At 43.7% G+C, this 15,083-nt stretch overlaps 1 protein-coding gene across 4 annotated transcripts in view; it reads right to left on the bottom strand.

The window, feature by feature from the left end:
- The window catches only part of LOC138566886 (biogenesis of lysosome-related organelles complex 1 subunit 3-like), a 45,449-nt gene that overhangs the window by 22,043 nt on the left and 8,323 nt on the right, over positions 1-15,083 (bottom strand). Inside the window, exon 1 of one of the 4 annotated variants that reach the window (XM_069644612.1) lies at positions 7,570-7,689. The exons of the other annotated variants lie outside the window; for them this stretch is intronic. The gene's annotated coding sequence lies outside the window, so the exon portion shown is untranslated. Of the gene's footprint in view, positions 1-7,569; positions 7,690-15,083 lie in introns of those variants that run through there. 4 annotated transcript variants of the gene reach the window in all.

The raw sequence follows: 15,083 nt of genomic DNA, 5'->3' as shown, positions 1-15,083 counted from the left end.
AAGTCGATTTTTCTTTTCCAGATTAGATCATAAAATCAAACCTAACTCAAACATGGGAATTTACAAACAGCATTAATTACATTCCTTTTGTGAGGTTTTTAAGCAATATTTCTACCTCCAGTAAATAGTGATTCATTTTCAATTGATAGTACGCATTTTGGGGAAAATCGAAAACGCACTAAGGATAGTATGAGAGCCATGCTCTCTCCATGCACACATCTTTCCCAAAAAGAAGATTTCGAGATGTCACAATCTTTCGGAGCATATATCCCCAGGTAATTGTTTCTGTCATTTTCAAAAAAGGTACAATCAACCACAAGATGTTTCAGGATTTCGGCCGTTCCACAATCACAGAAGCGACAATTCAAGTTAATTAATTCACTGTCGTTTTTATTCCAATGTTGGAGTCTCTCAAGTGTGTGACACTGGTTCAATTTAAACCTCATATAAATTTGACATATCTTTCTAGATGGACATTGAGAAAGATAAGAAGATCTCAGTTCTCTCTTCCTTGGTCTTTTTGCATATTTCAAATATGCCATATTTATTATTGCAATCCAAAGTTGCAGACCAGTCACGATCCTATAGATTTCGTTTGACTTTTGGAAGGTGCATGACAAGGTCGGAGATCGAGCAGTCAGTCATCTAGAATGTTTTTCATTTCAATATCATACCTATCCAGGGATTTAAGTTTTCGAGTGGCGAGTATCTCATTTAGATCAAAATAAAAGGGAATTATGATAGGGTGCCTTGATGTCTGCATATCTTGACAGTTTGCGCCATTACCATCTCGCTGCTAGAGATGACAAACCCATTTCATGTCTAATGATTGAGTTAGGGACCGATAGAGATAATCCCAAAGTATGTTTCCATAGGTTGCCCTGTATAAGGTTTAAAGTTGCACCCATAGCCAGAAGGCACATGTCCAATCCATATAGAAGGATTGGTTCCACTTTCAACAAGTAGAACTCAATTAGCGGTATTAAGGAAAATTCACAATATTTTCCGATTATCACCTTCATCATGGATGCCAAAGGGCGCACCTTCATATTCAAATGAGTTTGCCAACATTTTTTGGAATATTGGTCATTTAGGGGGTAGCCAAGATAGCGAATTGATCTTGCACATTCAATTTCATTTCCATCCAGTTGCCAAGTGTATGATTTAGTTTTTTTATAGTAGCGAAAGATGACAATTTGCAATTTAGAAGTAATGCTGCAAATTTGGAAAATTGATTTAGTTTCAATTGTAGCCCACTAGGGGTTTGATCAATCAGTACAATATCATCTGCAAAACATAGCCATGATAAGTCCCCAAGTTTTACGGGACACATGCCAGTCTCATTCCATAGCTTATCCATATTGCAAAGATATAAATTAAGCAATGTGGCGGGCCATGTTGCATCCTTGTTTAACCCTGGTTTCGGTGTCAATGGGAGTTGTGAGAGCACCAGATTTGGTTATCCTAAAGTTGTGCTATTACGTAGCAAGGCAATCAATTGTACTATCCTTTTAGGAAAACCCAGTGTTAATAATTTGGTCCAGAGTGCTTCTCTTACGACTGTGTCAAAAGCACTACTCAGATCCAATGCGCCATATAGACTGCAACGGTATCAGGTGTTTTAGATTGCGCAAAAATATGTGAGATAATGAATGCATTTAAGGAGGTACCCATGTTCTTGCGAAATCCAGTTTTAAATTTTGAATAGATGTTCTTTTTTTCTATGAAAATTTGTAGGCGCTGCAGTAGAATGATGGAAAATACTTTTTCTGAGGCATCCATAAGTGCTACAGGTGGAAAATTGGAGGGCAGCTCTGGATTCCCTTTCTTATATATTGGAATAATGATGGCGTTAGGCCTTGACCTTGGGATTATGTTGGTCGCCAGGATGTAAGAGAATTTAGTATAGAGAATGGCACCCCAAAAGTAAGGATCATCTTTTAAGATACAAGCAGGCAAGCCATCCTGCCCGGCCGCCTTTGAGGAGTTGAGTGAATTGATTGCATCAATAATTTCCTCCATAGAGAATAATATACCTTCATTACATTTATAGTGTATTATTCCAGAGTCAAAGTGTTGGAATTGAGGGGGTAGACTATACTTATTTTTAATATAATCCTGTCATATAGATGCTGCAATCGGGGAACCTAAATCGTGCGCGGCGATCCCTTTTTTATTGTTCAATATTGCCCAAATGTTTCTAGTATTATTGGTGATGATATACTTCATTTTTTGATTGGAATATAGCTGTAGATTAATTTTTGTGATTTTTAGCATGCAGCTATATTTCAATTTTATCATTTTTTGGCTTCATAATACTTGGCATAATTTAATGACAGTCAATTTAAAGCTCTTAACAAACAATTTTTTTCCCGTTTGATTTGGGCAATTTTAAGAATATATCCTCTAGAGACATTTAGCTTATTCAGTGCCGCTCTTTGCGTAAGGAATTCTATATGCTCTTTTATTATATGAGTATTCCATTCTTCCCTCATGTGAGCATTAACAGACACATTTTGAGAGTGAGGCACCCCAATTACATCTCTATGTATCAAGTAGGATAGTTCTCTGTATATTTTTGGATGCCAACCAACCGACGTCTGCGCACGATGAAGGGTCACCAATCCCAAAGCGGCTTCTTTGTTTAAGATTGCCAATTCACATCTAATGCTGATACTGATCGGATTATGATCACTCTGAGTATCTTCAATAATTAACACATTGTTGACCATAGTGATCAGTGAGGTAGAAACAAAAAAGTAGTCAATATATGAGGTTAGAGGCCCCCTCGACCATGTCCCTCTACGAGGCCCAGCTTCATAGTCTACCAATTGTAAGGTCCATTCCTTAAAATAAGCTACCCAGCGCTTCCCCATGGTAATTGAAGCGCTACTAGGACGCATTTATTATTATTTTTTTTGAGCAGACATAGATGGTGAACATTAAAATCGCCTACAATAACAATCATATAATTTGCATTGCGAATCATTGCCTCTTCTAGTCTGTCATCCATGGTGTCAAATGCGGCTTCTATGGAAGAGTTTCCGGGGTTAAAATATACACATACAACCAAGAACACACAAGTCAACAATCCATTTGAGAGAAACTCAATAGCGAACATGCCATTTTTCGAGTAAACAACCTTGGATTTGTGATTCATAGCATTGTTAACAAGTATCGCAATCCCCCCATAAGGACGACCAGTTGGGCCCTTTTCTTTTCTGCAGGCAAACAAAAGTTTGAGAAACCATCAAAATTGAGCTCACCGACACACATAGTTTCCTGTATTAGTGAGAGGGTCGGTGAACCCTTTTTGCATAACTTGATAGCCAATGCTCTAAATTCTTTTTTCCACAGCAGTTCCAAGATAACATTTTAAAGCCCTGTTGATTAGAGTCTATAACAGCGCATGTCTATGATTTGTTTTATTTGAGAATTCAAGGATAGAGGTCATTAGAGGGGCTAACCATGTGATGTTAGATGTTGCCCCCACCATTTCTGAGATTTTGTATATAAGATCAGCCTTTTGAGCATTGACAGCCTGAGGGTTTGTTGATGATGCCCCATTTGATTCATCAGGTTTAGAGACTTCATTTAAGAACACGTCCGCCTCCTCAATAGTCCTAAAAAGGCGTAATGTTAGGCCACGTTAGTCAAAGTCTTCCCTATGTTCCCACAATAACCTCAGTATTATTACAGATTGTGGAGCACAGATCATTCTTAGGTTATTGTGATTTGCCAACCTCAGCCACTCAATATCGTCTGAGTGAAGGATCCTCCTCAGGTGAGGACTACCCTTAAAAATGTTAAACAGAAATGTTCTATTCAATCTCTGTTTACCATTTATAGCCTGGTCACTAGACCAGCCCAAAATATACCTTGTATCTCTGTTGAAGGAATATTCGGTTTCATCTAGTTCAGAACTAGCTCGGGGTATGGACTTCCTGTCCTTGGTAGCCATATCATTTTCCACTCCATTTCCCTCTCAGTCGTACACCCCCTCGCACTCGGTGTTTACATTTCCGTGGTCGGGTAGCATGCCTTGATTTTCACTATTAGCTGGGGCTGCATAATTAGTTGTGTTACTTGTGGATTTAGGTTTAGCATTCAGGGGGCAAAGATTTTTTGTTTAGGCACTGCGCCCATGTTAGACATGGGAATTTCTTCTCTCTCCAAAGCCTTTCCAGTGGGTTTTTTTCGGTAAGGGGATAAAAAGACGATAGGCGACCTTTTGACAGGGGTCCTGCATGCACTTGCTCACCCTCCCCCTGATATCCCGAGATCGCATCTTATTGCTGCCCTTTTGTTTTGTTTCATGCTGTATACCAATGGGTGCACTCACATTTAAGACAGCCTTAGATTCGTCATTCAGTTGGGTCAAGTCAATCCTTGGCTCATTTGAGGATCCCATAGATGAATCAGTAGATAGACCAACATTAATTTCTTCGTCATTTTTGTCAATATTTTTGTTTTTTTGTTATTTTTCTTAGTAGCTTTTATATTAACAGACATTACTTGTGCACTACAGTTCTTTTTTAAAATTTTATTTTCCTTTTTTAAGGCCCTGACATGTGCACGCTTCATTTTTCGAGACAAATAAATTGTCTGTTTTGCTTCGGGAACATTATCCTCACACCCACTGTTCATTTCTTCATCCTTTTCACTCAATTTGGCCAAGTTTGAGGCAATTTGAGAATCACATCTTATTTGCTCCGCTTCCGCTTCCTTTAAAACATTCACGAGCGGAGATGGACTATTAGGTGATATCTCCTTTGGAATTGCCAGCGAGCCAATTGCATCAGCATATTCACTTAGTCTCTCACCACCATATTTCAAGTCTAAGTGCTGTCTTGAAAGAAAACAGAATACATCATCCAGTTTCAGGGAGTTTTCCTTTACTACAGCCATTATTTGAGTTACTGATGGCTCTTTTGGAGGACAGACATCTTTTAAGCCTTCCGTAACAGCTCTAGCGTAAGTGTGTGAATCATGAGTCGTTATGTGAGCAGGGTCAGTTGTTTGAGTATATGGATTCCTGCCCCTCTGTTCAGTGGCAGTTAGCGCTTTTAGTAAACATGCATCGACAAGACCCTGCTTTTCTGATTGGCCAGCTGATTGAGTCAGCAAAATACCCTCAATTGTTGATATTCTATTAGATAGGGCCATCATCCCTTCCTTTAGGGTGTTGATGTGCATGTGGGTTAGATCATGGCCCCTATCCAATAAGTTTAGTAGAGATGTAATCACCGGAAAGTTCAGAACATCTTCATCATCTTTTTGTCCCAGAAACTGGGGTTCAGCAGTTTTATCTGAATAAGAGCCAACCCTTTCCCCACGACAAATATCTTCATCAAATGTTTTATTCATATGGGGGTCAGGTTCAGAATTGCCCCCTATACCATTTTTCCCATTGTCAGTTATGGGAGAACTACATGAGGGTCTCATTGGTCTTTCACGATGATATTTGTCAAGCCCTCCAAAAGAGTGCGTGGAATGACCCTCTTTTATGTTATGTAGACATATTCTTTCAACTTTGGAGGGTAGAAATACAACTGGTGATTGGGGGTGAGAGAGATTCTGCAACGTTTTTCCCATTCGCTAACAAGTGCAGGTGCCATGAAGGAAACATCCGAAATGATGTATGGTAACACAGATTGAATGTCAGTATGGTTTAAAGCTTTGTGGGTAATCTGTGGCTCATTTTGTAGTGTTACAATGTTAGGGTTTCTTTTATACATAGGATTACTCTCATCCATATCATCTGCAGAATCATTTTGAATGCAAAAAGAGGGTTGCTCATTTGTGGCGTCATTGGGTTCGGTGGCCAAAGACTGCATGCTGTATGGGATATTATTTATGTTGGTAATACGATCATCGTACACTGTTACCTGTAGTCCAATGATGTATGATTCAGCACCGGAATCATGTAGTAACACAGGATTTGTTGCATCCTGTTTGTGCATTGCCATCGGCATCGGCAAGACTTTTGCCACTACGCAAACTGCCAACCATTTTTTCAAACACTTATTTACAGTGATAGGATGCTAGTTGATTGGTACACCACTGTCTCCCAGGTACTAAAATTTGAATAGATGTGTCTAAGTGCCCAATTCAGCAATACCTAATGCAAAAACATCCAAAACAGTCTGTATTATTTAGACGTTCTGATAAAAGGAGCAGATAGAAATTGGGCAATTTTTTCATTACGCAAGACAACAAAGCAATTTGATGCAAGGACAATTACTTACATTTAACCTAATGTGCCCAGTGCTCCTATATGCACACTTGGGGCTTCATCTGCCACCCTGCCGACCCACCGAACAGCCAAACAGCCCAGCACACTTCGACACACTTCTGTGCGCGTGCTTGTGAGTTTTAAACCAAGTTTGTTCCAATCGGTGCGGACAGTGGGTGGGGCTTGCGGCAGGGTCGTGGCCAGGGTCTAAAAAAAAGAGAAGAATCAGGAGCCCGTAAAGGAGTAAGGTGGGAAAGCAGTAGTTGCCGTGGACAAAGTGCACGGCACGATAGGTCTCACTTGGGGATTTCGGTGTTCATAAAAAAGTACCTGATGTCCTATTGGAGACAAAGAAATCCAATGAGTTAGTCCAGCAGCGTGGTACGGCTTTGATACAACTTCTTCTTGCCGACTGCTACCATCCAAAAAGGGTTGAGGAGCGGGTCCAGCCAAACAGCCCAGCACACTTTGACACACGGTGCGCGTGCGCGTGCTTGTGTGTTGTAAACCAAGTTTGTTCCACTCGGTGCGGGCAGTGGGCGGGGCTTGCGGCGGGGTCATGGCCAGGGTCTGATGTCCTGTGTTCATCAACCGTCCATTATCCGATCGGCTCTTGCTTCCACGTCTGCTCTGTCCGCCCCTCCTGGGGTCTCTGAGAACTCCAGCCAGTTCTCCCCTGTGACAAAATTGTCCCTGTTGGGCCCAGTGGATCAACGGGAAGTGCGCCCGGCAGCCCTACCGTGAGGCTGCAGAGCAGCGGGTACCAGACTGTTACATTTTTGCTCCTCCAGCCACCAGCCCCATGACTAACGGGCCACTTCGCATGGGCGCGCGCAAGTGCCTCTTTGAATGCTCATGGGAGCTGGGGGCCGTGCTTAGGCACAAAGTCGATAAAGAACGATGATTGTAAAAGTCCATGTTCAGCATTCCTCCAGGCATAACGGGCCACTTCCTAAGGCCCTTAATACCCAGAGGTTTCTAAGCGCGGACCCGGGGTCGCACCTGTGTTGCTTCGTGTCGTCTTGTTTCCAAGGCGAGCACGTTGCCGCTGAGCTATCCTCCTGGGACATATATGTATGCATGCAGTGCAGGGTTCGAAATTGAGGGGAACTGGGAGCTATTTAGCTTCTGCTTGTTGCCTAGAAGAGCCTGGTTGGCTTGACACCAACTGCAACCTGGAGCTACTTTTGGCTCCCCAGGCCCAAATGGTGCTCAACAAACACACCTATGTAAATTTAACTGTGTGTGTTTGAGACAATCTATAAATAAACATTAGGACACATCTATACAACATTTAAAACTTAAAGGGTAATAATAAATGGACAAAATGATACCTTGGCATCTTATGTGGAAGTTATATTTGTAGAATGCTGTGTAATAGCTCCTTGTTTCGCAGTGGTAGCTATTCGTCACTGATTAATCCAGGATACCCACATGCTGCTTTTATCTCCTGCTTTTCCAACCTTAATTTCAAACCCTGGGACGCAATATCACTGTAAGGGAACAAACCTCTGGGTTATGCATTCACTCACATTTCCATCATTCCAAGGGTAGTCACAAAATCAAGGACAATAGGGCATTGTTAATTCACTGATTCCTAATTGGGTCAGAAGGGGTTGGTTTCATTCTCTGATACAAACAACATCAGAGTCAGGAAGTGTGGAAGATGCTGAAGTAGCCATGTTCTCTAGAGAGGGGTAAGGGGAGCAGAACAACCCAACAAATCCAATCATCAAAAAAATGAGAAAGAGGGAAGAATATTACAGGAGTTAGGTTTGTCAGCCCAGATGGCATAGAAAATGCTGCACTCAAAACAACCAGCTACTACCAAGGCATATGACAAACAGGCGGATTTCATTGCATGGTGTAATATTCGTAACAGACATCGTGGATGCCACTGGAGCACCAATTCACACCCATTGTGGACTATTTGGGACTCCTTCATCACCATAATCCTCCCTGGACAACACCTATTCATATTTGTGTCTTTACTTTCTGTTTGCAAGACTTGGCACTTATTTAATTTCCCAAACTACAAATCCCATAATGCACCACGTGGCAGTACTCATTCTCTGGCTATTCCTATGCAGCAGTCTGGAAACTGCAATCCCCAGAAGCCCTAGAGAACAGTGCTGCTTTCACTTGCCCAGGTCCAGAGAGAGGATGCATATTACCTTCAGGTGTTGTGCTCCAGGTGCTGTTAACAAGCCTGCTTCAGCACTGGGCGAGCCCTTTTTTAAGTAGCTGCCTGCAGGAGCACAGGGCTCTTGCATGGAGTTTGCTCCCAGCTCCTTGTGCTTTGTTCTTTGGATTTCCTCTATGCCCAATTGCTTCCAGACCCTCACCTTGTTCCAGTGCCCCAGTGCCCTGTGCTTCCTGCCTTGCAGTCCTGCTATTCTGCTAGCACTCCCCTGCCTTCTGCCTTGAACCTCTGTGCTTCCTGCCCTGAAGCCGTGCTCCCCTGCTTGCAGGCCTCCGTTCCCTGTTTGTAGCCCCTTGCTCTCTACTACTAATTATCTTGTTCCCCGCACACAGATCCTTGCTCCGTGCCCATAGTCAGTTGTTTCCTGGCTTCCTAGATTCCAGTCCTGAGCTTCCTTGTTATCTGTCTGCAGCCTTGTCATTCCAGTCCATAGTTACAGGTCATTGTTGCAAGTCTGCAGTTCAGTCCTTGTTATCCTAATGCAGAGTTTCGGTTCTGAGTTTTCTTGTTCCTAGTCTATAGTTCAGTCCACTGTTCCTTGATTCTGGTCCGGATTTTCTAGTCTGCAGTTTCATTCTCCTGTACCCTTACACTTAAGATTCTTGTCTTATAATATGTCATACGTCATTTATAACGCGCCTATACACAAGTGTTTCAAGGCGCGACAAGACAAGGGAGGGAAGACAAGACAAGTGATCTTACTAGGCATTGTGTCATTGAGATTGTGCAAGTGCGACAGCGCAAAAAGCGGGGGAATGGAGAGGTTGAAGTGCAGGGGAAAGTGCAGGCATTGCTATGAGTAAGTGCAAGTAGGCAGGTGACTGTAGAGGTTACAGTTACAGCCCCTAGGTGTACCAGTAGGTCAGTAGGGGAAGGAGAGAGAGAAAGCTGAGGAGAAAAGGAAGGTCTTGAGCTTTTTCCATAACTTCAGGTGGTCCAGCTAAAGTTTGAGAGGGGCAGGAAGGTCATTCCAGAGGGCGACACCTGCAGAGGAGAGAGATCTACCCGGCACTCTCTGCCTGCAGAGGTTCCGGACCCTTAAAGAGTTGGAGGTAGTTGCGCAAAGGGCTTGAGAAGGAAGGTATTTTGGAAGAGAGTGTTGGTTGTAGTGTGGGCCCCGGCCCCAGAAAGCCTTGTGGACGATGCTGGGGGTCTTGAGCTTGATCCTTGCAGCTACCGGGAGCCAGTGTAGAGATTTCAGGGCTGCAGAGATACAGTTCCTGGGCTTGAGGCCAAGGATAAGTCTCGCTCTTGCTTTTCCTTTCTTTCGGTTCTCTGTCCTGAACCTTGCTCACTTAGACTTCCTATTTTTTCCCTGGATATTTCTGCCACTGTTTGTGTCCTCACTTGTGCTTGTGTATTTCCTTTGTTCAGAGTTTGGCTACTGGGTTTCCCATCAGGCAATCTCTGCCCCTTTCCTTTGTTGTGTTTCAGTACTGTACCATATAGTTAACAGTTTGGTGGTTCCCGTTTCAGGGGGCAGTCACTGCTCAGTTCCTTCTCGACCTGTACAGGCCATAGTCTTGGGAGTACTGCTTCCTTGTTTGTGCCATAGGATCCAGACACAGACACCCACTCCTGCTGCTTCTTTACATGAGCATTCAAAGTGGGGCCCTGTAATAGTAACCAGCTCAGAAGGCTAGAGTTTCCCCTCACCCTGTCGGAAACGCTTCCCCCATTCTGTGTACACCACAATTGGGAGCCTAACGTGTTTCGCCTTACTTGTACTTCCTGAATCCTTCTGTTCACTGCCTTTGTTGCCTGTCTGTAGTTATTGCCTATCCTTTCTTGTCTGCAGGATCCCTTACACTCCTATCTACCATGTCGCTGCCCTCAAACCCTGACACATTACACAGCAGTATTCCAGTTCTTACATCATGTTTTCCATAAGGGACTGGCAGTGCCTTCTCTATGGGCCTGATGGGTGGCAATTAAGGCGCTCAGGAAGGACATGGAAGATAGAAATTGGTAGAGAGAATACTGAAAAGTATTTCTTTGTATAGACCTCCATCCCACAAAGGCGCTCGCTCGACCTTGGGATATTCCTTTAGTCCTGCAGTCACTTTAGGTAGCACCTTTCAAACCAATTGAAGCCATGTATATTACATTTGTGTCACGAATACCTACTTTTTTCATTGCTTTAACTTTGGCTTGCAGGTTGGGGAAATCAGGACTCTCCTTTGTAGGCCTTCCTACCTTAGAGTGCAGCTACAGATATCTGTACTGAGCTATGATCCGGGATGTTATACCAAAGGTAGTCTCTTGGATTAATAGATCAGACGATGTGTTTCTCCCCTGCTTTTTTTCAGGATTCTACATCACTGTAAGAGGAAGCATGACTTGGCCAAGATGTGAAAAGAAAAGTATTTGAGTAAGTCAGATAACCTATTGGTAATCCTTGGAGCCTCAGTGACTAGTAGAAAGGTGTTCCAGTAAGTATCAGTCAATGGAGCAGACTGGTCAGAACTGTGGCTTATGATGCATCGGTTGTGCTGTAGTCAGTGCTCCAGATACGATTTTGGAGGTGGGAGTATTTTAATCCCTATTTTTACAAATAGGGAGTAAATGTATGCTCGAGAGAGAGTAAACATTTGTTTTCTCATTTTCAAGACAGTAAAACTTATATGGCAGTCCGTAGTTTCCTATGCTGATCTACTGTATTTTTACAACTGTGATCACAGATGGTCCAACCACCACAAAGGGCACACCCTCCCCTCCATGAAGCTCAATGATGACATGTTAAACAGAACTCCCAAATATAGTGTACTAAGATGTGTCACAACCTCGATCTATTTATTCCAAAAACAAATCTTTATTTCCCACAGACTTTCCCTGCCACTACACACGATTTCCCCTGATCTGTAGCAGCATAGAAACAGTGGCCAGGGAAGCTGTGTCACTATGTAGGAATTCATAGGAAGAGCTGAGCCAGAGACGACTTAGGGGGGGGGTCCAGCTTCACCTCAAGTGGCAAACATAAGCCAAGCTGGCAAAAATCACAGACCCATAAAGAGCGTTCTAGCCCCCACAACAAAGTCCTATCTTATGTAACCTTTTAGTAGCTATGACACAGCGGAACAAAATAATTGGCCTTACGATAACAAACTTTACTTAAATGAAGCAGCGATTTTAACCCAGTCTGGACTTCAGACACTCAAGCAGACATCTTCTCAGCTTTAGTTGATACAAATCTTTTAATGTTTTACTTTAAATGCCTAGAATAATGCTCTATTTTAGATTCATGACTTAAAAACACACCTATCGTGATATAAACCAAACCGACAAATATAAAAATATGAATTCTTACAGAAAAATGTTAAATAAAACAAAATTTCAAACAAGTATGGTTGTAGCTTGATTTTCCCCCCCATCTTGAATGGAAACTTACAAGTACAAGAATGCAGTTAATGTGCACAACAAGCGTGGAAATAAGCCGCAGTTGTAAAAGGGGCGGGGATTATGTTGTGATTCAGTTTAACTGTCTTGGAAGAAGGCACAGATTAAAATGGAGCTGCAGTTAGGGGTGTCTCATGTACCTAACCAGTTCGTATCACAAAGGTTTGAAATTATTAGGAGGGCTTGTGACAGAAAATTGTCAATTTCCCCACGGACCACTGTATCTGCTGTCGCCAACTGTACAGCTTCAAATTTAAAACTCTCTGCGGACAATTTAGGTTAAAAGGGGATTTTAGTGCTAGAAAACATAGCAACTACTCTCTATTGCCATTAGTGAATTAGAAAGAAACTGACAAAAAAACAGATCTATTCACAAGGGCAATGCTGATTTATGTTCAAACAGCTGGTCATGCTTTTTGGGGAACTAAAAGGTGGTGCCAAACCGCATACCAAAATCAGTGTGTCCTTTGTTTGTGACAGACACGTAAAGTCTTACTTTTTAATGGATGCTCTTGCTTATGAGGGAGAGGCCTGAAGTATAGTCACTGTATTCTGAGTGTACCTAGACACCAATGCAGTGGTTATGAAAATGTTCCCTGTCCTAACCGACCTGTAAGGAAAGAAAGCAGTCTTGACACAATACAGGAGACAGGCAACATACAATGCACTTTAGCTTGGTGCAAGCAAGCACTTTCAAGAACCTTCTCGTGCGAGAAAGCAAGTGGCTTAAACATTCCCTAAAGATGATGAGGCAGACAGCCTAAATTGAACCCCAATGCCAATCTCAAGATAAAAGAACCCACAATATTCAGATCTCTTTTCCGGGTGAAAGAGACTGTTACATCCAACTAACCTTCACATTTGCCACAATACTGCGCTTCAGGCATCGAGAGGCAAATGGAGTCAATTGAAATTGTGTGAATTCCCCTACATATGGGAGATTGGGGGTCTCTTGTTTTCGTAAAATGCTGTAGGATGTAATTAGCCTTCTGGTGTGGCGGACGGTGCCTGAACAGTGAGCAATAACTGTTGTTTGGCCTTTCCACATACAGGGTGGGAGCAGGGGACCGTATGAAGCAGTGTAGGGTGGGAGCAGTGGACCGTACGAAGCAGTGTCTGCGTGCAGGTGCCAGTCTATCTTTCGGAGATGGTGTAGCATGCTTCAAATAAGCACGCCCTGCTGGCATTTTGGCACACCAGCCTAAGTTACAATAAAATAGAGCATTGCGCTACAAAGACTGGAACAAAGCTTATAGTCTTCACAAAGAACTAATGTGGTCCGACTTCTATCTGTGGCAACAATGGTCGAGTGAATGGAGCTATGGAAAACCTCTTCAAAATAAATGTTAGGTGTGTGTAACAACCATTACAGGTGCCGACTTAAAAGACCGCAGGACTGGTATCCAGGCACCAAATGGCATCGATTCTTCTGTCCAGAACCTGTGGAGGTGTAGAAGGAGAAACCGTAGGTGAAGACAAGCTCACTTCACCAAGAAAACACAAGAAGCCATGCGTCCTAGGACTTGTGGAGTATCTCACGCTGAGGCTCGTGTGGAGGCCAGCCATTGGCAGAGGACGACTGAATCCTGAGAAGCACCCCGATCTCGATGTCCAGAAGCCGGGCTTCTATAAACTGCAGGCCCCGAGTCAGCTGAAGTCTGGATTTGGAGATGTTGAGGATGAAGTCCATGGCCTGAAGAAGCATGCAAGCCATTCCACATGTTTCACCAGTAGTTCCAGGGAGGACACAGTGAGGAGCCAATTGTCAAGATATGGGACCTTCTATATATGTAGAACTGCCACCACAGGTCCCATGACCATGGTGAAAACCTGCAGTGAAGATGTCAGACCAAAGGGAAGGACTCTGAATTGAAAATGCACCCCCTCCGCCACCAGAAACCTTAGGAACTGCTGGTGGGGTGCCCACCAGGAATTTCATTTTGAAATGCCTTGTGAACGCATCCCAATTCAGGTGCTTCAAATCAATAAGGCAGTACTTCCCTGAGGGCTTGGGGACCAGGATTTCAATGCAGTAAATTCCCTTCCCCTTTTCCCAACTGAGCACCCTCTTGGTCCATAGCTCCTGGATGGCTAGGCGTATTGCATTTCTCTTGTCTCGCCCTCAGGGGAGGGTCTTATGTGAGAAACCTAAGGGTATTCTCCCGAGTAAATCCTGGAAGTCCCTTATTTAGGTGGTCAAGGAGGAACTGACCCTTTCTTGTCTGGACCCTGGGGGTGTGCGGGCGAGTCATCTGGGTTGGCGAACTCGGAATGGAGTTCGGGGAAATGCCCCAGGCGAGATGCTGTGTGGTACCATGGAGGAGGGAAAAGAAGGCAAAATCATTAAGGCATTTATAGGCTGTACCAGATTTACCTCCCTTCCTTGTATTGAATCTCTCGGGCCCAGATCCAATGACCCCTCCGTAAATAACAAGTCCCCTAGGATCCCAAACTCGAATACACCCAGAAAGTATCTCTCCCAGAATCCCTATTTTCCGGTGTCCTCCTCGAATACTATGTGATTCTCCTTTCTGTCCCTGTGATGATCATCATTTCCCATACTGTCACTCTGCTCAGACAAAACCCCACTGTTGCCACAATTCCCCGTTCATTTCATGATAACCCCAGTAATTCACGTTTGTTGTGCAGACCCTACCAATCTCACCCTTCCGAGTTCATCTACCTCCCCCCCCCCCAAGGACAGAAAATATAAATCCCCCTTATTATAACACCTTTTCCCCATCCTACCACATAGGATTCTCTATTCCCCAGCCGCCCCCTTTTCTGACACAAACACTTCGCACACCACGAAGACGATGGACAAACACCAGAGACGCTTTCCTGACATGTTCCACCACAAGGGTCAAGCAAAGTCAGGCAATTAACCAGAATCACACACACCCAACGGCCCTTTCCCTTCCCCACAGGGATAAAAGGTGGAGCACGAGAGCACAATACGAGCAAGGCAGACCGCACAATGATAGAGCTAACTCAGGACGGCAGTTCAAGAGGAGAAAGACTGCATGAATCGAGAGGGTGAAAAGGAGAGAAGCGATCTTGCCCTTTCCGAACGAGGACCATGAAACCTCTGCAGAAGGGATCGTAAGACCGCAAACAATAACCAGCATTTTTTGCAGCAGATGTCAACGGTACACAGGGCCCTCCTCTGCTGATAACCAAGCCGGGGAGAGACGCTTGCCATCGTGGTACCGAGCTTGACTCCAGAGACAAGCAAAGCCAAGCGGTTCA

The sequence above is a fragment of the Ambystoma mexicanum genome, chromosome 2p, assembly GCF_040938575.1.
Source record: "Ambystoma mexicanum isolate Mex_15411 chromosome 2p, UKY_AmexF1_1, whole genome shotgun sequence".
In the NCBI taxonomy this organism is placed as follows: domain Eukaryota; kingdom Metazoa; phylum Chordata; class Amphibia; order Caudata; family Ambystomatidae; genus Ambystoma; species Ambystoma mexicanum.
Note: the sequence above shows the minus strand (reverse complement) of the source record. Positions and strands in the feature narration are given on the sequence as shown.